Source organism: Ranitomeya variabilis, chromosome 5, assembly GCF_051348905.1.
Source record: "Ranitomeya variabilis isolate aRanVar5 chromosome 5, aRanVar5.hap1, whole genome shotgun sequence".
Classification (NCBI taxonomy): Eukaryota; Metazoa; Chordata; class Amphibia; order Anura; family Dendrobatidae; genus Ranitomeya; species Ranitomeya variabilis.
This window is the reverse complement of record NC_135236.1, coordinates 13,582,549-13,609,060: the sequence shown is the minus strand read 5'-3', so window position 1 is coordinate 13,609,060 and position 26,512 is coordinate 13,582,549.

The following is a 26,512-nucleotide window of genomic DNA, read 5'->3' as shown; positions in this document are numbered from 1 at the left end:
AACCACGTGGTGGACAATTTGACGTTGTCTCAAGAGAAGGCTCAGTGCTTTGCTAACCGCCGTCGCTGTGTGGGTCCCCGACTTCATGTGGGGGATTTGGTATGGTTGTCTTCTCGTTATGTCCCTATGAAGGTTTCCTCTCCTAAGTTCAAGCCTCGTTTCATCGGTCCTTATAAGATTTTGGAAATCCTCAACCCTGTGTCATTTCGTTTGGACCTCCCAACATCGTTTGCCATTCATAATGTGTTCCATAGGTCATTGTTGCGGAGATATGTGGTGCCTGTGGTCCCTTCTGTTGATCCTCCTGCTCAGGTCTTGGTCGAGGGGGAGTTGGAGTATGTGGTGGAGAAGATCTTGGATTCTCGTATTTCGAGACGGAAGTTTCAGTACTTAGTTAAATGGAAGGGCTATGGTCAGGAGGATAATTCCTGGGTTGTCGCCTCCGATGTCCATGCGGCCGATTTGGTTCGTGCCTTTCATTCGGCTCGTCCTGATCGGCCTGGGAGCTCTGGTGAGGGTTCGGTGACCCCTCCTCAAGGGGGGGTACTGTTGTGAATTCCGTTCTCGGAACCCAATCATCCCAAGTCACCCAATCATCCTGGTCAGCAGAAACAAAACATCTTAAATAAGTTTCTAAGGTCTGATTAGTTTGCTCGGTTTGGCCATTCGTCTGAGGATGGAAGGCCGACGAAAAAGATAAATCAATGCCCATCTTAGCACAAAAGGACCGGCAAAATCTGGACACAAACTGGGATCCTCTGTCAGACACAATGTTTTCAGGGATGCCGTGCAGACGAACCACATTCTGAAAAAATAGCGGAACCAAATCGGAGGAGGAAGGCAACTTAGGCAAGGGCACCAAATGGACCATTTTAGAAAAACGATCACAAACCACCCAGATGACAGACATTCTCTGAGAGACTGGAAGATCCAAAATAAAATCCATGGAAATATGCGTCCAAGGCCTCTTAGGAACCAGCAAAGGCAAAAGCAACCCACTGGCACGAGAACAGCAAGGCTTAGCCCGAGCACAAATCCCACAGGACTGCACAAAGGAACGCACATCCCGTGACAAAGAAGGCCACCAGAAGGATCTAGCCACCAAATCTCTGGTACCAAAAATCCCAGGATGACCCGCCAACACCAAAGAATGAACCTCGGAAATAACTCTGCTGGTCCATCTATCTGGGACAAACAGTCTCTCTGATGGACAACGGTCAGGTCTATCCGCCTGAGATTCCTGTAACACCCGTCGCAAATCTGGGGAAATGGCAGACAAATTACCCCCTCTTTGAGGATACCAGCCGGCTCAGAAACTCCAGGGGAGTCAGGCACAAAACTCCTAGAAAGAGCATCAGCCTTCACGTTCTTCGAACCAGGAAGGTACGAGACCACGAAATTGAAATGTGAGAAAAACAATGACCAACGAGCCTGTCTAGGATTCAACCGCTTGGCCGACTCAAGATAAATCAAATTTTTATGATCATTCAAGACCACCACACGATGCTTAGCTCCTTCTAGCCAGTGTCGCCACTCCTCAAATGCCCACTTCATTGCCAACAACTCCCGATTACCAACATCATAATTTCGCTCAGCCGGCGAAAATTTTCTTGAAAAGAAGGCACATGGCTTCATCACAGAACAATCAGAGCTTCTCTGTGACAAAACAGCCCCTGCTCCAATTTCAGAAGCATCAACCTCGACCTGGAAGGGAAGAGAGACATCTGGCTGACACAACACAGGAGCCGAAGAGAAACAACGTTTCAACTCCTGAAAAGCCTCAACGGCCGCAGGAGACCAGTTAGTCACATCAGAACCCTTCTTGGTCAAATCCGTCAAAGGTTTAACCACACCAGAAAAATTAGCAATGAAGCGACGGTAAAAATTAGCAAAACCCAAGAACTTCTGAAGACTCTTAACCGATGTAGGTTGAGTCCAATCATGAATAGCCTGGACCTTGACTGGGTCCATCTCAATAGAAGAAGGAGAAAAAATAAAGCCCAAAAAGGAAACTTTCTGGACTCCGAAGAGACATTTGGAACCCTTCACAAATAAGGCATTGGCACGCAGGACCTGAAATACCATCCTGACCTGCTTCACATGGGATTCCCAATCATCTGAAAAGACCAAAATATCATCCAGATACACAATCATAAATTTATCCAGATATTCTCGGAAAATATCGTGCATGAAGGACTGAAACACAGAAGGGGCATTAGAAAGTCCAAAAGGCATCACCAAGTACTCAAAATGGCCTTCGGGCGTATTAAATGCTGTTTTCCATTCATCTCCCTGCTTTATACGCACAAGATTATAAGCACCGCGAAGATCTATCTTGGTGAACCAACTAGACCCCCTAATCCGAGCAAACAGATCGGACAACAGTGGCAAAGGATACTGAAATTTGACCGTGATGTTATTTAGAAGGCGATAATCTATACAGGGTCTCAGAGAACCATCCTTCTTGGCCACAAAAAAGAACCCCGCACCCAAAGGGGACGAGGACGGGCGAATATGCCCCTTCTCCAAAGACTCCTTTATATAACTCCGCATAGCGGCATGTTCTGGTACAGATAAATTAAAAAGTCGTCCCTTAGGGAACTTACTACCAGGAATCAAATTTATAGCGCAATCACAATCCCTATGAGAAGGTAGGGCACTGGATTTGGGCTCATCAAATACATCCTGGTAGTCCGCCAAAAATTCAGGGACTTCAGAAGGAGTAGAAGAAGCAATTGACACCAAAGGAGCATCGCCATGAATCCCATGGCAACCCCAACTTGACACAGACATTGCTTTCCAATAGAAAAAATATTGAAAAACCAGCTCACCTACTAGGCCTTTGTTGTGGGGAAGCCCGGATAACGTGCAGTCTTCACGTGAAACAATGGAGAAAATAGGAGAAAGAATCCAGCTTCCAAAAATATCAAAATTTATTGAAGATAAAATCCAAAATCCAAAAACATGGTTCACAGGAGAGAGAGTAGCAGCATGCTACGCGTTTCGAACAATAAGTTCTTTTTCAAAGCTGCTCACTATGCCTCAGAGTGAGGTTTAAATAGCAGCTGTGACAAATCACAGTGAATTAACCCATCACCTGATACAGCAAAGATTTAATACAATAAAAACACAAGAAAATCACAAAAAGCAGAACAGTGTATAATATACTCATATATAAAACATAAAAGATGACTAAACAATGTTGGTCTCTTAATAGTGGAACATGATTTCTCTACGAGCATTTAAGCCCATGGGATAGCAAGTGTTAAGGCAGAACATCCAGTAAGCTTCACGCGTCATTAAGCGTCTTTTCAGATCACCTCCTCTGGCTGTTATCCCAAGCTTTTCAATGCCGACAACCCGAAAGAATGCAGTATTTCTTTGATGACTGGTGATAAAGTGCTTGGAGGCATAAGACATAGAGCGATTATTATCAGTAGAAACAACAATGTCCGTAATGTGTTCAGAAATACGGATTTTTAACATGCGAGTGGTACAACCTATGTAGCATAATTTGCATTTAATACATGTTATCATATAAACTACATTTTTGCTGTTACAGTTAATAAATTGCTGAATTTTATATTCTTGTTTGTTACTGCTATCATTAAAAGAGTGTGTGACAACAGAATGGGCACATGTACGACATTTAGAAGCACCACAATGGTAAAAACCTATGTGGTGTAACCAGGTGTGGGAGATTTTATTAGATCTAAATAGACTAGGTGAAAGAATATCAGACAAGGTAGTAGCCTTTTTTGCAACCACTTGGCAGCCAGAGGACAACATTTTGGAGAGAGTCTCATCCTCATATAAAATAGGAATATTTTTCAGAATAAGAGACTTAATGCTATTATATTGAGGACTATATTTGATAGAACAAAACGTTTTTTGATTTTGATAGGATTTACTCTCCTTATTTTTAGGCAAAAGCATGTCACTGCGTTTTTTCCGTTGTACTATATTTTTAGCTCTATTTAGAGACCAATTAGAATAGCCTCTTTTTTCTAATTTTTTACAACACAAATCAGTCTCTTGCTTTAAGATACTAGCATCATTGCAATTTCTAGTTATTCTAGTGAGCTCACCCACTGGTATGGACTTCATTGTGTGTCCAGGATGGCTACTGGACGCATGTAAAATGCTATTGCCCGACAATGGTTTATAAAATGTAGAGGTAGTGATGACATGGCTCACAGTACCACGCAATGTCAAATCCAGAAAGGAAATCACATGTGAATCAACATTGCATGTGAAACGAAGATTAAAATCATTGGAATTAAGATAGATTAGGAACTCTGGTATGGCAGATACATCGCCACTCCATATAAGGAGCATGTCATCGATGTATCTACCATACCAGAATATGTCCATCAGGAAAGGATTGCGATCAGAGTAAAGAAACATTTCCTCCCAATATGACATTACCAAGATTGCAACGGATGGTGAATGTTTACCTCCCATAGAAACTCCTTTGCATTGGAGAAAAAACTGCTGATCAAAGGAAAAATAATTATGAGTCATCAAGAAATAAATAACCTGCATGACATAATTGCACAAATCAATAGTGTAATTACTATACTTCTGTAGATGAAATTCAAGTGCTTGAATAACAATATTCTGTGGGATACAGGTATACAATGAGATGACATCATTCACAACTCATCCATTGAAATCCATCTTTCCATACAGTATTAGAGAGCTGATGCAATACATCTCTTGAATCCCTGAAAAATCCTGGAACTCTCATAACCAACGGCTGCAAAAGGGAGTCCACCCATTGACTTAGATGTTCCGTAAGGGAACCCATTCCGGATAAAATAGGGCGCATTGGTGGAGGTGTAATACCTTTATGCACCTTAGGTAAACCATACATCGTGGGTATAATGGGGCAATCCACCTTTAAATATTCAACATGTGTTCTAGTCAGGACACCCAACGCTGCACCATCATCAATCAAATTGAACAATTCTTTTTTGTAAGAAGATGTAGGATCTGAAGGCAGTTTCTTATATGTTGTATTGTCATTCAAAAGGTTATTAATTTGGTCTCTATAAATCGATGTATCCATGACCACAATCAAGCCACCTTTGTCTGCCTTTTTTATAGTGATCTCATCCATATTTTTGATTTCCTGGAGAGCTCTGCGCTGCTTCCAATTTAAATTACCTTTACAGATTTTTTGCTGGACATGTATATCTAGAGATCTTAGATCTCGTTCAATGACAGCTTGAAATCTATCCATGCAGTCCACTCTCAATTGAATGGGATAGAATGATGGATTTTTTGTTACAAATTGATCAGCTTGATTTACATCTTGGTTTAAGGATATATTAAGACCATTCAAATCGTTCAGATTTTTCAAAAGACATCAAAAACATAAAACATATATATGTTTTATATATGAGTATATTATACACTGTTCTGTTTTTTGTGTTTTTATTGTATTAAATCTTTGCTGTATCAGGTGATGGGTTAATTCACTGTGATTTGTCACAGCTGCTATTTAAACCTCACTCTGAGGCATAGTGAGCAGCTTTGAAAAAGAACTTATTGTTCGAAACGCGTAGCATGCTGCTACTCTCTCTCCTGTGAACCATGTTTTTGGATTTTGGATTTTATCTTCAATAAATTTTGATATTTTTGGAAGCTGGATTCTTTCTCCTATTTTCTCCATTGCTTTCCAATCCAGGACTGGATTATGAGCCTGCAGCCATGGCAGACCCAACACGACAACGTCATGCAAATTATATAACACAAGAAAGCGAATCACCTCCCGATGTGCAGGAGTCATACACATGGTCACTTGAGTCCAGTATTGAGGTTTATTCTTGGCCAATGGTGTAGCATCAATTCCCTTCAATGGAATAGGGAACTGTAATGGCTCAAGGATAAAACCACAGCGCTTGGCAAATGACAAATCCATCAGATTCAGGGCAGCACCTAAATCTACAAACGCCATAACAGAGTAAGATGACAGAGAGCAAATCAAAGTAACAGACAAAATGAATTTAGGCTGTACAGTACCAATGGTGACAGATTTAGCGAAGTTTTTTGTGCGCTTAGAGCATGCTGAGATAACATGAGCTGAATCACCACAGTAAAAGCACAACCCATTCTGACGTCTATGATTTTGCCGTTCGATTCTGGTCAGAATCCTATCACATTGCATAGACTCAGGTCTCTGTTCAGAAAACACCGCCAGATGGTGCGCAGGTTTGCGCTCCCACAAACGCCGATCAATCTGAATGGCCAAAGCCATTGACTCATTCAGACTCGCAGGCGTGGGGAACCCCACCATAATATTTTTAAGGGCTTCAGAAAGACCTTTTCTGAAAATTGCCGCCAGGGCACACTCATTCCATTGAGTAAGCACTGACCATTTCCTAAATTTCTGACAATTGACCTCTGCTTCATCCTGACCCTGAGAGAGGGCCAGCAAAGCTTTTTTCTGCCTGGTCCTCAAGATTAGGTTCCTCATAAAGCAATCCAAGCGCCAGAAAAAACGCATCCACATTAAGCAATGCAGGATCTCCTGGCGCCAGTGAGAAAGCCCAATCCTGTGGGTCGCCATGTAACAAGGAAATAATAATTTTAACTTGCTGAGCAGGATCACCCGAGGAACGAGGTCTCAAAGAAAGGAATAACTTGCAATTATACTTAAAATTCAAAAACCTAGATGTATCACCAGAAAACAGCTCAGTAATAGGTGTTTTAGGCTCTAACATAGGACTATGAATGACATAATCCTGAATTCTTTGTACCCTTGCAGTAAGATGATCCATACTAGAAGTCAAACTCTGAATATCCATGTTTGCAACTAAATTCAGAGCCACCCAGAGATTAAGGGGAAGAGAGAAGCAGGACACACTGCAGAGAAGAAAAAAAAAATTGAACTCAGGATTTCTCTCATCCCACTTTTGCGATGCATTTAACACTTTCGGGCCTGTTGTACTGTTATGATCCTCAGTGGCTTAGGATCACAAATCTAACCAGCTAAGTCAGAGATAATAGGACGAGCTCTGGGGATGTGGTAACTGGACTGACCGCAAACCTGATCCTAACCGCACACACTATAGGTAGCCGTGGAACGTTTCCTGAAATCCTAGACGTCTCTTCACGGCCTGAGAAACTGACTACCCCTAGAGAGAAAGTAAAGACTTCACTTGCCTCAGAGAAATAACCCCAAAGATATAGGAAGCCCCCCACAAATAATAACGGTGAGTTAAGAGGAAAAGACAGACGCAGAGATGAAACAGGTTAAGCAAATGAGGCCCGCTAACACTAGATAGCAGAAAATAGCAAGGGATCTGTGCGGTCAGTAAAAAACCCTATACAAAAATATCCACGCAGAGAATGCGAGAACCCCCACACCAACTAACGATGTGGGGGGAGCAACTCAGCACCCCAGAGCTACCAGCAAGCAGAGATATCACATATTAGCAAGCTGGACAAAACTCATCATATTCTAGGAAACATATTGAACACAGATGAGCAAGAATAAGCAAACAGAACTTAGCTTCTCTTGGAGAGACTGATAACGGATGTGGACAGGAGGAATCAGAATAACACTGAATACAACAACAACAGGCAAGGAATGAAGGACCAGGTGAATTAAATAGGAAACCTGACTAGCAGATGACAAGACAGCTGATCCCAGCCAGAAACCTGCAGAATAACAAAAAGAGCCACCAGGGGGAGCCCAAAGAGAGAACTCATACAGTACCACTCACGACCACAGGAGGGAGCCCAGAAACAGAGTTCACAACAGATCGGATCAGGATTGCGGTCAGTATAGCTTCCACATCCCCAGAGCTTGTCCTAATATTCTGGTTTACCTGTCAGGTCAGTTTGGTGATCCTACCACCGGATCATAACAGTGAGGTCTGTGTCTCTCCCAGTAATATAGGCAGCATGTCAGGTCTGTTTGTCTCACCCAGTAATATAGGCTGCATGTGACGTCTTTGTGTCTCTCCCAGTAATATAGGCTGGATGTGAGGTCTGTGTGTCTCCACCAGTAATATAGGCTGGATGTGAGCTCTGTGTATCTTTCCCAGTAATATGTGCTGGATGTAAGGTCTGTGTCTCTCTCCCAGTAATATAGGCTGGATGTGAGGTCTGTTTTTGTCTCTCCCAGTAATATAGGCTGCATGTGAGCTCTGTGTGTCTCTCCCAGTAATATTGGCTGCATGTGAGCTCTGTGTGTCTCTCCCTGTAATATGTGCTGGATGTGAGGTTTGTGTGTCTCCCCCAGTAATATAGGCTGGATGTTAGCTCTGTGTATCTCTCCCAGTAACATGTGCTGGATGTAAGGTCTGTGTCTCTCTTCCAGTAATATAGTTTATGATGTGAAGTCTTTTTCATCTAAAGTACCGTATGTTAGGTGTCGAGTTCCTGCCGCTGCACAGGGGGAATTTCGAGCCATGTCTGCTGTGGTCTCCCATTCTTCTCCAGCCGCAGTGGAACCTGCTCAGCGGAGATGTCGGTCCCTGCACCTGGCTCGGACAGATACTGCATGTTTGGTTACTGCTGCCCTTCCAGGTTAAGCTATTATATCCAGTACTGTTCGGCGGCGAGCAGGCTCTCACTGGACTAAGTCCTGCTTTTCTCCTTCTGAGCATGCCAAAGGGAAGACCTCTCATTGGAGGTCGGGGTCACATGCTCAGGTCCTGTAGCAGCTCCTATTGGTCCACTAGGAAGGTCCTGGAGAGCTACAACTATAAAAGGTTTGCATGGCCATGTGCTAGTATCATTTGTGTTTGGCTGTTGCCAGTGGATACTCTACCACTCAGTATATATGTGGTGAGAGTCTGTTTTGCTTTGGGGCTCTACACTCAGGCAGGCAGCTAGCGTCAGTGGGGGCAATTAGCCTTGGCTTAGCATCTGGTTCCTTCATGTGTGCGGTTAGCACAGAACAGTTCCAGAGCAAGCACAACCCTAGTCAGGGTATTATTCTCTGTGTACAGCACAACTCTGTGAGGCAACAGAGCTCGCTTTCATTTCACAGGGTGTGAAATATAACCCACGTGTGAGCTCAGTGTCCATCCGCCATCACTTTGCAGCAGGTATCTCTGCACGGTGGACCCCAGGCTGCGAACGCACCTCGTAACAATCTCTCTATTACTTGGTGTGTTCTGCTAGCCCTAACACCGCATATACTCAAGTATAAGCCGAGGCATCTAATTTTGCCATGGAAAACTGGGTAAGCTTATTAACTCGAGTGTAAGCCGGGTATGCATTGTACCCTCATCCCTGTCCTGCTATGCGTGGCTCCCCCCATCCTGTTCTTGTATATGTGGCTCCCCCGTTTTGTCCTGGTATGAGTGGCTTCCCCATTCTGTCCTACTATGTGTGGCTCCCCGGCCTTATCCTGCTATGTTTGGCATCCCCCCGTCCTGTGTTGGTATGTGTGGACCCCTTGTTGTATTCATGGCTCCCCCGGTTCTGCATGGCTCACCCCCCATTCCATCGTTGTATGCATGGATCACCCCCCATCCTACTCACCCTCCTTATGCCGTCACAGCATCTCAGTTGTCCCGGTGTGGCAGCTCTCCCTGTGCTAAGCGGTCACGTGGTACCGCTCATTAAGGTAATGAATATGCGCTCCATGCCTATGGGAGTGGGGATGCGTGCAAATTCATTACTTTAATGAGCGGTACCACGTTACCCCTTAGCCCAGGAAGAGCTGCTGGGACGGAGATTCGAGGACAGCGATGCAGTGACGATGTGAGGAGGGTGAGTATGATGTCTTCTGTTAGCCAGCTCCTGCCGCTGCTCAGCCGCCTAACCTTCCCCGCCGGCTTTCTGGACAATGACTTGTGTATAAGCCGAAGGGGGCGTTTTCAGCACAAACAAATGTGCTGAAAATCTCGGCTTACACACGAGTATATTCTGTAAGTATTTAGAAATTTGCTGAACTTTGCATTTAGGAAATAAATGCAAAATAATTAAAATAAAATCAGACTGAAGATAAAGATAACATCAAACAATGTGTATTTTGGTAAATAAACAACTACATCATGAAATCCCCAGTTCAAAAGATACAATTAGTCTTTTTTCTTCAGGACGCAGACAATAATTAAAATAGTAATAACTGCACATAATAAAGTCCCCCAAGGGCTAGTTAACAGGTCATAAATGACAAATCTCTATGGAGCCTTATTTCTGCCTGTATATAAACTCCCTTTTCCTGCAATATCATGTATATCTATCAAATAATTTCAAGACGGAGGACGGTTAAGTAAAACCGGACCCCTCCCTCTCCAATAGGAACGTTACAGAATAATGAAATTCCAAGATGAAGTATCAGGTAATTGAAATGGAATATTAATAACTAGATGGCAGCCCGATTCTAAAGAATCGGGAGTCTAGAATCCATATATACTTTATTTATTCAAATGTAAGAATAATACAATTAATAAATAATAGTAAGAAAGAACAAAAAATGGCTGCACTCACCAGCTCTTGACAATTCTTGTTATTTAAGGTACAGTTACACAGGATCCATGAACATGCTTATGAGGGGAGTGAGGAAAGGCATCAGACAACAACTTTGCGTGTTGTGGCAAATGCCACAACAACGGTTCTTTGCTTAAGAACAATAATGTAAATAATAAATAATATGTATCAATAACTATGTATATTGGTATGTTCTTTCTTGGCATAAATTGCAGGAAGTAGTATTCTAGGCAATTATATATTAGATACTATGGTAATACTCTTAAATACTCTCCCTAACTTTGTAAATGAAAATTACTACTTTTTTTTTTTCAGTTTTAAGAGCAAACTATTACAGAATGGTCAATAAAACCGTTGTGAGTGAATTCTTCCTGTTGGGCTTCCAGAATCTCCACCACTACTGCATTTCCCTTCTATTTCTAGTCTTTGTGGTTTACCTGGGCACAGTTATTGGAAATGTGTTGATATTTCTTCTGGTGTCCACCAACCGCTCCCTCCAATCACCCATGAACTTTTTTCTTGGCCAACTCTCATTATGTGACTTGCTGATCAGCACAAACGTTGTCCCTAATTCTATGAATGTGATATTAAAGAATGGGAGCCATATCTCTTTCCATGGTTGTCTCATCCAGATGTTTTTCTTTGGGGCCCCAGCTATGATTGAATGTAGTCTTCTCACTGTGATGTCCTATGATCGATACTTAGCCATCTGTAACCCGCTACATTACACTGTCATTATGAACACACGTCTTCCTTATAATTTGGCTCTTTGGTCATGGACATCCGGTTGCGTTTGCGCTTCCATCACTGATGTAATTGTGCTGCAGCTGAACTTTTGTTACAGAAACGTCATTGACCATTTCTTCTGTGACCTTGGTCCTGTTATTGAGCTCTCCTGCTCGGATCCGACAGTTGTCAGAATTGAAGTTTCCATTGTTACCATTGTCTTTGGACTCTTTCAGTTTTTATTCATCGTTGTCAGCTACATCTGCATCTTGAGATCTATACTCCAGATTTCCTCCTCTTTGGGGAGGCAGAAAGCCTTTTCCACATGTAGCGCACATCTTACCATAGTTTCAGTATATTATGGGACACTTATTATTCTCTATATGTTTCCAGGAAAATATTATGTCAATTTCAACAAGGCTTTATCATTCTTGAACACGGTGGTGACCCCACTGTTTAATCCTATCATCTACAGTTTGAGGAGCACAGACATCAGGAGAGCCATTACAAAGCTGCTTTGTCTATATGCTAAAAGATACAAGTAAAATGCACTTACACATTGTACTTGATGAGTTTTGTAAAAATGGCTGATTTCAACCAAAATAGGTGACTTTTAGTTCTTGAGTGAGCTTTAATGTTGACCAATCGTTTAATTGACCATATTCTAAAATGGAGTTATCGATATTGGAATGTTTTAGTCCTATAATCAGGTGAAAGATATTTTAAGAACATTGCCGGAAGCTGGATCATTCATCAACCAGGTGTTAGGACTGGCAGAATGCACCAAATAATAAAGAATATGAGGTGCGTTCGCAGTCCGTGGTCCATCGTGCAGAGATGACACCTGCTGTTGAATAATGGCGGATGGACTCTTGCTCACACGTGGGTTAGACCTCACCCAGTGTGAATAGAAGTGAACTTTGTTGATTCACAGAGTTGCCATAAATACGTTGCGCCCTGTTAGCAGTCACAGGATGCAGCTGAAAGACACTAGTGGGATCCTTATGAATCACCCCCACTAAACTGGTGATTGGACTCGCTCTGACCCTCGGTGGCTTTTGAGCCCGTGCCTGAGGACGTCCTGAGTCAGAGTCCAAACGGGAGTTACCACCCTACACTGACCGGCTGTCAGGAAAGCGCACTGATTACGCACAGTGCCGTAAGCGGGCACTGCGATTAGACGCTGAAACATGTGCAAAGTGTGCAGGTTGCTCTGTCAGGTGCTAGGTAGCTTCCACCATTCACGAGCAGTCATCGACACAAGGAATGGGAATGTTTAAGGAGCTTTCATCCATCGACATACATCCATCTACACACACACGTTATCAAAATTATTTTATGGAGGTCGCTGCTAATAGACGCAGTATCTTGTGCTAAATGTGCGGGATAGCACTGTCAGGCGCGAGGTAGCTCCACCATTCGCGAGCAGTCAGCAACTCTAGGGATGGGAATGATTAGGAGCTTTCATACATTGATTGACAGGCATACAGGTTCACACTAGCGCATGGCCGAGTGACCATGTGAACCTTTTATAGCAGTAGCACTCCAGGACCTTCCAGATGGTCCAATAGGAGCTGCAACGGGACCTGAGGATGTGACCCCGACCTCCAATGGGAGGTCGTCCCGTGGGCATGCTCAGTATTGGAAAAGCTGGACTTAGTCCCAGATATGCCTGCTCGCTGCTGATTAGTGCTGGCTACAAAGGCAGAGCCTGAAAAGGCAGCAGTAACCAGGCGCACAGTATCAGCTTGAGCCAGACCCTGGGATCTACGTCTCTGCTGAGCAGGGTCCACTGCGGCTAGAGGAGAATGGGAGACCGCAGTAGACATGGTTTGAGATTCTCCCTGTGAAGTGGTAGGAACTTGACACATAACACCAGGGTCATTTATAAGGTATAGCCTTGAGTGACTGTTATTACTAATATGAGCTACAATGTTTATGGCTGTGTAGTAATGATCGTTCACCAGTTGATTCATTCAACAGCTGTCCAACCATAAACCTATGTCTATATGTGGGCACTTTCTGGTTTAATTTGCAACACTGTTAAGGTTTCATAAACCAAAGCAGCTGTATGAACACAACACACGTGGTCAAAATTGTTGGTACCCCTCATTTAATGACAGAAAAATCCACAAAGGTCACAGAAATAACTTGAATCATACAAAAGTAATAATAACTAAAAGATATATGAAAATGAACAAATGAAAGTCACAGAATACTTTAATCAATAAAACTCATGATGACTGGATGACCCTACTAATAATTATTCCTGCTATTGCGCTATCTGCATAGATTTTATGAGTGCAAAAGTACAGTGACCACTTTCAAAAGCGTATTGACAAGTTTATCTGGTTTCAATTACTTATCCATGCAGTATTCCATGCTCTGAGGCGCATTTTGGTGGTATATAACACTACAAAAAAGCATTGAAAAATGAGTCTGGATTTAATTACTGATCTATACAGTATTCCGTGCTCTGGGGCACATTTTGGTGGTATATAACACTACAAATAAGCAGTGAAAAATTTGTCTGGATTTAATTACTCAACAATATAATATTATGTGTTTTCTGTTGCATGTTGGTGCTATGTAATACTAAAAAAAAATTTGAAAAAATGTTTTTGATTTCAATGACTCATCCATACACTGTACAGTAACTCGGTTTTTGTTACATTACGGTGCTATATAAAACTCTAAAATAGCCTTTTTTAGATTTGTATGGATTCATTGATTCACCTATATACTTTTATGTGGTTGTTTGTACATTTTGCTGGTATATATGCAGCGCCCCAGAGTCCTGGTCGTTGCAGTACTGTTGCTCCGCCACTAAGGGGGGCTTTGGTACGTCTGATGGCACTGAAGGAGTTCACCTGACCAGGTATCACAGATACCAATACACTTCACAGTCTGGCCTCCAGGGGGAGCTAAGGGTGCTATGAATTAGGCCACTCCTCACAATCTGGTAAAACTGGGGGTTAGATTGGAAGTTAGACAGAAGCTGACTGGGTTGGAACCAGGCAACATCCTGTGGCAGAGGGTGTTGCAGGGGAAGATTCAGGGGGGTCCCTGTCAAGGGTGGGATCCTGACAGAGGCCTAGCGAACAGAAAGAACGTTACGGGACCGCGCCTGCACTTCATTTCGGTGGTACCCCAAGAAAGGACAAGAAGCGAGGTTTATTATGCTGAGTGAGAAACGAGATCAACGCAACAAGGAGAAACACCAGTAGGAGTCGTGCTGTAAGACGAGGCAACATCCTACTGAGGCGCGTAGCCAGTGGCCGGAAACGCCGAGGAAGTATTGAGCTCCAGGCCTTACTTTAAACCTACGGCAGGACAGTCAGTTATAGGCGGGCTGTCTCACCCAAATCACCTAAGCAGACATAGGGTGCAACAGTGGGAGAGGGGCGACTCTAGGGTCCTGGAAGACCTCCAGGCCTACCCGTCATACGGGTGCGTCCTAGCCATATCATCTGGGGGACGAAGAAGAACATCAGAATCAGTTGTGAGGGAACTTCAGAAACAGACACAACAGTTGTAAGGACTATCCCGTGGTGCTAAGCAGGGAAGGACTACAACACACAAGCGCTAGAAGGTAGGCACAGATTTCCACCTGCAAAGGGAACTCTGGAGGTGCCTTCAGACCGGCCGGTCTCAGACAGCCCTGTTAACCGAAATCCGGATTGATGATCCTGAAGCCTTCAGTAAAGAGGTAAAGAGACTGCAACCCTGTGTCCTCGTTATTCATTGCGACCTGCACCACACCACAACATCATCACTCTCCACTATCACTGGATGCCCCTCAGCAGGGTCACGGACCGGGTCTAGCCACCGTGACAACCCCAGAACCAAGACAGAGAGGCCCGGTACCGGGTACCCCTCAGCCCTGCGGCAGTGGGGGCGCTCCATATACAATTCTGAAAAAACTCTTCCAAAAATTTTTATGGATTCAATGATTCATCCACACACGGTTCAAAAAATTGACAATTGTCATATATACATTGGAACTTTGTTGTGAGAAATTTTGTTGATTTGAAAGAAAAAAACAAAATTGGCCTGCTATAGCTGTACAAATTTGATTGTTCAAAAATGTACTATTATCATATACAGTATATGGTAGAACCTGATTTGTGTGTAGTTTTGTTGGTTTGAAATAAAAACTAAAATTGGCCTGCTAAATGTGAAAAAATGTGCTTGTTCAAAAAGTTGCTATTTTCATATATACGGTAGAACTTGGTTTATGTGCAATTTTTCTTGGTTTGAATTTAAAAACAAAAATGTTCCTGTTCCAGGACAATATGGACAATTGTGTTCCAGTCCTGGTATGCTGCTGTGTGTGAGGTTCTTTACACTTACTTGTGGCTTGTTGGCCTCCACTTGCTCCAGACTTTCATGTTCCAGAACCTTCACAGCAAACAGTCCAGGGACCACAGAATTTGTAAAAACAGTCAAAATTTTACTTGGCAGCTTATGGTCATTAAAAAGAGGCATATAGGATGGGGAAAAGCAGATTACAGTCTTTCCCACACGTACCAGACATAGCTTCAGCCCTAATTCTCTGAATGGGTGGAGCATCCCTCAAGCTAACTCCTCTTACACTAGAAATTCTTCTCCACCACAGGCAATGCACCCAGATACCACTACCACTCACCTCTGAGAGTTTGAGTCCATCTTTCTCTGAAAAGTACGCAGGCTCATTGAGCCCAAAGGCTCAAACGTAACTGTCAAAGTTCCCAGGTCCACGGATGGATCCTTAAGAAAGAATTATATGGCAATCAACAGTCCTGAGTAACAGGCTCACGTCATCCCTACTGCCAATGACTAGAGATGGACAGACCCCTGGATGTTAGGGTTCGGCCGAACAGTTAAAAAAAACCTTTGAGTTCAGGTACCAAAACAATACCCAGACAAGAACCCCAATCACTCTTATGGGGGATCTGAATATCCAGTGTTTGCCATGCTGCAATGTGCATGACAGTGCAGAAACACTGCCTCTTAGGCTACTTTCACACTAGCGTCGGGAAAGACCCATCGCTGTGCGTCAGGCCGACGTTCCCGACGCTAGCGTGGTCTCCGACACACAACGGGGGCAGCGGATTTATTTTTCCAACGCATCCGCTGCCCCATTGTGAGGTGCGGGGAAGTGCGGGGAGGTGGGGGCGGAGTTCGGAAAAAGCGGACCGTCGGGAGCAAAAAACGTTACATGTAAGATTTTTTTCTCCCGACGGTCCGCTAACACACGCCCAAGCGTCGCAAAACGGACGCGACGTTTGGCAATGCGTCGCAAATGCGTCGCTAATGCGTCGCTAATGTTAGTCTATGACGAAAAAAGGTATCCAGCAAGAACTTTTGCTGGATGCGTATTTTCGGCAAAACGACGCATTTGCGACGTATTGCAGTTAACGCTAGTGTGAAAGTAGCCTTATCGGCGATAAGCTCATTACCGCTTGTCAGACAGCCACAGAGCCCGCAGCTGTGATTGAAGATAAAAAGTTTATCTTCGATCACTGGTGTCAGCTGATGGGACTACTGCGTCAATCAGCCTATGCCTGCTGCCACTTATAACAGTGATAGCAGGTGTCGGCTGATGGAAGTGTTAATGTCACGCACAGTGTGGGAAGACTAAGTGCAACACGAGGGGAAGGAAGCCCAAACGCTATAGAAAGAGGGAGTGGAGACCCCTGGGTAGATCTAATAGCACCCTGCCACCTTTACCATAACTGTATTGATTCCACACCAATCGCAGAGCAGAAACCTAAGCCCTGTGTTAAAGGAGGGGGCTTTTCTTATACTATACACTAACTGTTATCTATTCCTTATACTATATACTAACTGAGACAAAACCATGTACAGTATCAATAAAGGGTATTTATTACACACATGTCTGCAGTCTATAACATACATATATATTTATACCCAAGCTGGAGACTATAAATATATATATATATACAATATACGGATGTACAACTCTAATACAGTAATCTCACTACAATATACAATAATATAACAATATCACACAGTAAAAACCCACCCTGAATTACCAGTCTAAATCACCCAAATCACACATACAATATCAGCCCTCCCACCTATGTCTCAGTTATCCCTGAGGCCTAAAATACTCAGCCATGTGTGTAAGTCCATCCTTGTCCCAGGAATCCAGTAAGGCAAGAGAGAGAGAACCACCTGGTCTTGTCCCTTACATGTGACCAACTAAAAGAGGTGTGTCCAGCCCCAGGTGTGGGGGGATGAGGTCACGGTCTATTGTCCACTAAGATACATCCCCTCAGTCCTAAATGAAACTTGCTTTTCCAGCTCATGGCGGCTTTGTTTTACAGCAGGCTGGAAGGGGGGCTTTGCTCCATGTGGCTACATGTATATATAAATGTGTATATACATAAAACATGCCCTAAACACATCTCTATATACAATTGTGGGCAAAAGTATTGACACCCCTTCAATTCAGTCAGATAATACTCAGTTTCTTCCTGAAAATGATTGCAATCACAAATTCTTTGGTATTATCTTCATTTAATTGAATCAATTGATGCCTTTGCCCAAAAAGCTCTACTTTTGTCTCATCTGACCAGAGAACATTCTTCCAAAACATTTTAGGCTTTTTCAGGTAAGTTTTGGCAAACTCCAGCCTGGCTTTTTTATGTCTCAGGGTAAGAAGTGGGGTCTCCTTGGGTATCCTACCATACAGTCCCTTTTCATTCCGACGCCGACGGATAGTACGGTGTTGTGAATTCTGTTTGTGGGCTCCCCCGGTGGTGTTTTATGGTAGTGCCACTTATTTGCCTTCTTCTATCCTTGATCACCTGTTGACACCCATTAGGGGAGTTTCCTATTTAAGGCTGCTTGGCTGCTGGTCTGATGCCGGCCAACAATGTATCAGTAGCATTCTGTTGCATTCTCCTGCCTCAAGATCCTGTTCAGCTAAGTTGAATTTAGTTTCTAGTTTATTCTATTTTTGTCCAGCTATTTGCAATGTGACTCTCTGTAGCTGGAAGCTCTCGTGGACTGGAATTGCCACTCCAGTGGCATGAGTTGTCACTGGAGTTTTAAAGTAATTTCAGGATGGTGTTTTTGAGTAGTGTTTTGAAGTTGACTGTGAAGTAACTCTTTCCTGTACTTCTGCTATCTAGTAAGCGGACCTCACTGTGCTAAATCTGCTGTTCATCCTACGTATGTCTTTTCCTCTTGACTCACCGTCAATATTTGTGGGGGGCTGCTATCTCCTTTTGGGGTTCATCTCTGGAGGTAAGGCAGGCCTGTATATTCCTCTGATAGGGGTAGTTAGATCTCCGGCTGGCGCGTGGTGTCTAGGGCATCGTAGGAAACACTCCCCGGCTACTTCCAGTGTCGTGTCAGGTTCAGGTCACGGTCACTTTAGTTCCCATCACCCGAGAGCTAGTCCGTTGTTATTTTGATTTCCCTGCCATTGGGAAAATCATAACAGTTTGGCCGGCCCACATGTGTTAAAACTATGCACTAAAGCAGGAAAGGATATGAAAAGGTTTTTTTTCCTTCTGTGTTTGGAAAGTGCACCTTAGTGCTTATTTGTACTCCTTGCTTAAACTGCAGTCTTCAGCCTTTTTTTTTTCCTCTCCTCTTAATCTCTGAATGGCTTTGGTTACACCTGTTTGAATCATGGATCCACAGAGTTTGGTTGCAGGTCTGAATAACCTGGCTACAAAGGTCCAGAACTTACAAGATTTTGTTATATGTGCTCCAATGTCTGAACCTAAGATCCCTATGCCTGAATTTTTTACCGGAGACAGATCCCGTTTTTTGAATTTCAGAGAGAATTGTAAATTGTTTTTGTCTCTGAAATCTCACTCTGCTGGTGATCCTGCGCAACAGGTTAAAATTGTTATTTCTCTATTGCGGGGTGACCCACAAAGTTGGGCATTTGCATTGTCGCCAGGGGATCCTGCGTTATTAAATGTAGATGCGTTTTTTCTGACTTTGGGGTTGCTTTATGAAGAACCTAATTTAGAGATTTTGGCTGAGAAAGCCTTGATAGCTCTTTCTCAAGGGCAAGATGAAGCTGAGATATACTGCCAAAAATTTCGTAAATGGTCGGTGCTTACTAAATGGAATGAGTGCGCTCTAGCAGCTAATTTCAGAGAAGGTCTCTCTGATGCCGTGAAGGATGTCATGGTGGGGTTCCCTGTGCCTACAGGTCTGAATGATGCCATGAAATTGGCTATCCAGATTGATCGGCGTTTACGGGAGCGCAAATCTGTGCACCATATGGCGGTATCTTCTGAGCAAAAATCTGTGCACCATATGGCGGTATCTTTTGAGCAAAAACCTGTGCACCATATGGCGGTATCTTCTGAGCAAAAACCTGTGCACCATATGGCGGTATCTTTTGAGCAAAAACCTGTGCATCATTTGGCGGTGACCTCTGAAAAGGCACCAGAGCATATGCAATGCGATAGTGTATTGTCTAGAGGCGAACAACAGAATTACAGGCGCAAAAATGGGTTGTGCTTCTATTGTGGAGATCCAGCTCATGTTATATCAGCATGCTCTAAACGCATAAAGAAGGTTGATAAAAAGGTTGATAAATCTTTTTCTATGGGTACCTTGCAGTCTAAATTTCTTTTGTCCGTGACATTGATTTGTACTTTATCATCTGTTACTGTGGATGCTTATGTGGATTCTGGCGCCGCTCTGAGTCTCATGGATTGGTCCTTTGCCAAGCGTTGTGGGTTTGATTTAGAGCCTCTGGAGGTTTCTATTCCCTTAAAGGGTATTGATTCTACACCTTTGGCTAGCAATAAACCACAATATTGGACACAAGTGACTATGCATCTGTCCCCAGACCATAAGGAGATTATTCGTTTCCTTGTGTTATATAATCTACATGACGTATTAGTACTTGGATTACCATGGTATTCCTGAGAATATAGTGTCTGACAGGGGTACTCAGTTTGTGTCTAGATTTTGGCGGGCGTTCTGTGCCAGGATGGGCATCGACTTGTCTTTTTCATCTGCATTCCATCCTCAGACTAATGGCCAGACTGAGCGTACTAATCAGACCTTGGAGACTTACTTGAGGTGTTTTGTGTCCGCTGATCAGGACGATTGGCTTGATTTTTTGCCATTGGCAGAGTTTGCCCTTAACAATCGGGCCAGTTCTGCCACTTTGGTTTCTCCATTTTTTTGTAATTCAGGGTTTCACCCTCGCTTTTCGTCCGGTCAATTGGAGTCTTCGGATTGTCCTGGAGTAGATGCTGTGGTTGATAGAATGCATCAGATTTGGGGACAGGTTGTAGACAATCTGAAGTTGTCCCAGGAGAAGACTCAACAGTTCACTAATCGTCATCGGCGTGTCGGTCCTCGTCTTTGTGTTGGGGACCTGGTTTGGTTGTCTTCTCGATTTGTTCCTATGAAGGTCTCGTCTCCTAAGTTTAAGCCTCGGTTTATCGGCCCTTATAGGATTCTGGAGGTTCTCAATCCTGTGTCCTTTCGTTTGGACCTCCCAGCATCTTTTACTATTCATAATGTTTTTCATCGGTCATTGTTGCGGAGGTATGAGATGCCGGTTGTTCCGTCTGCTGATCCTCCTGCTCCTGTGCTGGTTGAGGGTGAGTTGGAGTATGTGGTGGAAAAGATCTTGGACTCCCGTGTTTCCAGACGGAAACTTCAGTATCTGGTTAAGTGGAAAGGCTATGGTCAGGAGGATAATTCTTGGGTGACATCATCTGATGTTCATGCTCCTGATTTGGTTCGTGCATTTCATAGTGCTCATCCAGATCGCCCTGGTGGTTCTGGTGAGGGTTCGGTGCCCCCTCCTTAAGGGGGGGGTACTGTTGTGAATTCTGTTTGTGGGCTCCCCCGGTGGTGTTTTATGGTAGTGCCACTTATTTGCCTTCTTCTATCCTTGATCACCTGTTGACACCCATTAGGGGAGTTTCCTATTTAAGGCTGCTTGGCTGCTGGTCTGATGCCGGCCAACAATGTATCAGTAGCATTCTGTTGCATTCTCCTGCCTCAAGATCCTGTTCAGCTAAGTTGAATTTAGTTTCTAGTTTATTCTATTTTTGTCCAGCTATTTGCAATGTGACTCTCTGTAGCTGGAAGCTCTCGTGGACTGGAATTGCCACTCCAGTGGCATGAGTTGTCACTGGAGTTTTAAAGTAATTTCAGGATGGTGTTTTTGAGTAGTGTTTTGAAGTTGACCGTGAAGTGACTCTTTCCTGTACTTCTGCTATCTAGTAAGCGGACCTCACTGTGCTAAATCTGCTGTTCATCCTACGTATGTCTTTTCCTCTTGACTCACCGTCAATATTTGTGGGGGGCTGCTATCTCCTTTTGGGGTTCATCTCTGGAGGTAAGGCAGGCCTGTATATTCCTCTGATAGGGGTAGTTAGATCTCCGGCTGGCGCGTGGTGTCTAGGGCATCGTAGGAAACACTCCCCGGCTACTTCCAGTGTCGTGTCAGGTTCAGGTCACGGTCACTTTAGTTCCCATCACCCGAGAGCTAGTCCGTTGTTATTTTGATTTCCCTGCCATTGGGAAAATCATAACAGTACGGGTTGACACTGTTGTACCCTCGGACTGCAGGGCAGCTTGAACTTGTTTGGATGTTTGTGCGGATGTTGGAAAAAGAACCTCAACTATCTTTCGTTGAAATCTCTAGTCAATTTTTCTTTTCCGTCCACATCTAGGGAGGTTAGCAACAGTGCCATGGGCTTTAAACTTCTTGATGACACTGTGCACGGTAGACACAGGAACATTCAGGTCTTTGGAGATGGACTTGCAGCCTTGAGATTGCTCATGCTTCCTCACAATTTGGTTTCTCAAAGTCCTCAAACAGTTCTTTGGTCTTCTTTCTTTTCTCCATGTTCAATGTGGTACACACAAGGACACAGGACAGAGGTTGAGTCAACTTTAATCCATGTCAACTGGCTGCAAGTGTGATTTAGTTATTGCCAACACCTGTTAGGTGCCTCAGGTACGTTACAGGTGCTGTTAATTACACAAATTAGAGAAGCATCACATGATTTTTCGAACAGTGCCAATACTTTTGTCCACCCCCTTTTTTATGTTTGGTGTGGAATTATATCCAATTTGGCTACAGGACAATTGTTTTTGTGTTTTTTCATTTACGACAAATTAAATGAAGATAATAATAACAAAGAATTTGTGTTGGCAATCATTTTCAGGAAGAAACTGAGTATTATCTGACAGAATTGCAGGGTGTCAATACTTTTGGCCACAACTGTAGAGATATACATTTTGGTGCATTTCCCTTCTACATTCCCCCCCCCTGTTGTTGAGAACATGACAATGACATTTGAGGGAAGTGTTGTGCTGGGATTAATTTGCCTATTTAACCCCAAATATAAATTGTGACAATTCAGGATGGAATGAAGTATAATACTGCACCTAGGTACCTAGACATCATCCACACGGCCATCAGCTCTTCCCTGCCGTTCACCATAACCCAAATCTCTATCCACAGAGTACACCTTCTTCTTTCTTGATTCTTTTGTTATCAAAGTCTTTTTGATATGTCTTTTCTCTGTGGTTGTTACTAGTCTTCATTTGTCGGCCTATCCCAATGTCATCTTTCTCCAGTTGTGACCGGTGAGACTCTGGAACGGCTTCACCCTCACAGTCCATAGGTCAGTCAACATCATCCTTATTTGATGCTTCCCTCTCCCCCCAAACTCACTCCTTCTTTATACTTTTACTTCAGGGTGACCTCCCCCTTTTAACCTTTCTTGAGCTGCCCAGTAATTAGCTAATGCCTCAACTCTCCTGAACCCCGCAAAATGAATGTAATGTTCTTATAGTTTGATCCTAGTCAATTGCCTCTGTTTCCTATACAGACACCCCTACCAGTTTTCCACAATTCAAGAGTAACATACAACCCTCGCAGCTACTTAACAACTTAGGAAAACTAAATGTTAAACTAAGGTACACTGACTCTAGTTGTATCCTGCATCAGGTCTTAAACAAAACCATGTTATCTGTCCAAACTTTAAGGTCAGCACACAGTATAACACGACACTCCCCCGTGTATGTCCGTTATCTGTCCATGCTTCTCCGCCTGTCTTAGTTCACGTAACAACACCCTTTATCCAATCTAAGATGCAAAGGAAAACAAAGTCAATTTTACAGCTGATCTTCAAGGCCTAAGTGAACACACACCTCCCTACCTATCTTAGTTCAAGCAAAAAATCAAAGCATCCATGAATGTGACTCTATTATTAAAGGAACCATAAAAACATTGACACCCTTAGGAAAACTAAAAGTAAAACTAAGGTACACCGACTTTAGTTATATCCTGCATCAGGTCTTAAACAAAACCATGTTATCCATCCAAACTTCAAGGTCTTAGCAGCACACAGTATAACATGACACTCCATCGTGTACATTCGTTATCTGTCCATGCTTCTTCCCCTATCTTAATTCATGTAACAACAACCTTTATCCAATCTAAGATGCACAGTAAAACAAAAAAAGTCAATTTTACAGCTGAACTTCAAAGCCAAGGTGAACACACACCTCCCTACCTATATTAGTTCAAGCAACAAATCAGAGCATCCATGGATGTGACTATTATCCTGCGATCTGTGGTACTGTTATCATTATGAATTCTATGGAAAACTGGAGATAAAAAAACAAGTACCAGTAAATAAACCTCATTTACTTCACAGGGGGTCTGATAGAACAACCAACAACTAAAGGTACCGTCACACTCAGCGACACTGCAGCGATATAGACAACGAGCCGATTGCTGCAGCGTCGCTGTTTAGGTCGCTGTAGAGACGTCAAACACAGCAGCTCCAGAACGATGCAGGAGCGATCCTGTGACGTAGCGGTGACTCACTTATCGTTCTCACAGGTCGTTAGCTCCATGTAAAACATTGCTGGCATCGTTGCTTTTGCTGTCAAACACGACGATACATGCCGACCTGACGACCAAATAAAGTTCTGGACTTCTAGCTCCGACCAGCGATATCACAGCAGGATCCAGATCGCTGCTGCATGTCAAACACAACGAGATCGCTATCCAGGACGCTGCAATGTCACGGATCGTTGTCGTTCTCATTGTAAAGTTGCTGAGTGTGAAGGTACCTTAACAAATCCTGTTATCATTGCAATCACAATGTACCTCAGATAAGACCCTTCTGCCTCCTGTCTGGTCCTCACTGGTCTAAAAATACATTTCACTTACAAAGAGCAAACTTAGTAAATAGAAGAAGAGCAAAAAAAACTAAAACAAAACAGACAATCAGAAAGACCAGAGGCCAGGCTGAAACTTTGAAAACTGAGTTTACATCAAGGCCTCACTAGCCTCTCTGGTTGTAATCAGCCATTTTGAGGAGTCTGCCCATGGCTGGGCACAGACTGAGAGAAAATGCCATTATGTCTGTGAAAATGCCTGTGCTCCTTGACAACATTGCTAGGCCCCTCACAATTACTTGTGCAGTAACAGTTCCTTGCAATATGTCCAAAGTGACCACATTTAAAACATTTCACAGAATGATATTTCCTCTCCCTCATTGTACCCGGCCATTTGCAGTACCTGGCAATATGGCGGGAGCCAGCACAGCCATAACATCTAACACATGCCAAGCCTGATTTAGGGGCCCAGACAGAACATACTTCCTTCTGTCTGGAACTTTTAAACTCTTCCATTACTAAGGATACACTCTTAACAATGTCACGTTTGAACTTTCTTTGTAATTTAGACAGCACATACCTGTCATTACTTTTCTTTATTGGATCAAAATTTGATAGAATATTTGATCCCTCACCTGTTCCTTCACTCCCCCCTTTTTGCCCTGCACAGGGCACAATTGGTCGGGGATCTGACCTTGTGTTCAGAGATAAAGAGAAGGCCGGCACCACATTTCAAAAATCATTGATGATATTTTTCAGACTAGTAATCAGTTGGGAACTAATATCCAGCTCCACACTGCACTGATTAATAAAGCCATCACTAGCTGCTGCCATTTCCTTCACAGCTTTGATCTCAGCCCAATGATTTTTCATTTTCAGCAGTTATGATTCAAGACTGACAATCTGGTTTTCTCTGACCACATTATACTGTTCATTCTCTGCCAGTTGTGTCTGTAAGGCACACACGCTCTGCACATTAGTCACACAACACTGGCAGTGGAAATTTGGGGAATCTGCATTACACAGGGATTCCTCATACACACAGATCAGTTTGGCTAACATTTGTAGTCGTTCACTTAATTTATTCAAGACCGACCGTCTCTCTATGTACATGCTGTCATGCCCACATGCTTGTTCCAATAGGGCAGACCACAGCAATTCTGCAGATTTTGGTATAGTGGGGGCTACTGGGTGAAATTTACTGTGCTTTGCTAATCTTTTAAGGGTTGATAAGTCCATTTTCACTCTTCCTGAAGCCATCTTGGTCGTCCTCCTTGTCCCTTCTCTGCTGCTTGAAAAAGGTCCATTTGCCTCTGGAACGCCTTTTCCAGACCAGCTGGACTTTTACCTTAAGAACGACTATGACTCTTTGGAAGATTGGACTGGTAAAGATCACCCCAAACTCTCAAAGATGACCAAGCAAAGGAAAAAGAAAAACGTTAAAAATCAGAAGACTGGGTTCTCTGGTATTGATTTTGTTCCGTGTATAGGTTGTATTGAAAATCTGCATCACCCGTCTGAACTATCAGTGCTCTGAACGCACAGAATTACACAACAGTTCAGCCTGTATCAATGTAATCTGTTCACGACCCTCCAGCCTGATCAGTTCACAGACGATGACCAGAAATTCATAAAGCAAAACATGGAAAACAAAATCTAAACAGTGGGCCTGTAGCTCGCCATTGTAAAAGGACAGGGTTTTCCTCCAAAAATTACTAACCAAAGGAGGAAACCTCCCTACACCTCTATTGAGGTCCGATATCAACTATTGACGCCAAAATTGACTACTAATAATTAATATCCACTTAATAATACCTCAACGTTATCTATTCCTTATACTATGTACTAACTGAGACAAAACAGTGTAACAATAAAGGGTATTTATTACGCACACACAAGTCTGCAGTCTATAACATACATATATATTATACCCAAGCTGGCGACTATAAATATATATATATATATATATACGGATACTACAACTCTAATACAGAAATCTCACTACAGTATACAATAATATAGCAACATCACACAGTAAAAACCCACCCTGAATTACCTGTCTAAATTACCCAAATCACACGTACAATATCAGCCCTCCCACCTATGTCCCAGCTATCCCTGAGGCCTAGTATACTCAGCCATGTGTGTAAAGGTACCGTCACACTCAGCGACGCTGCAGCGA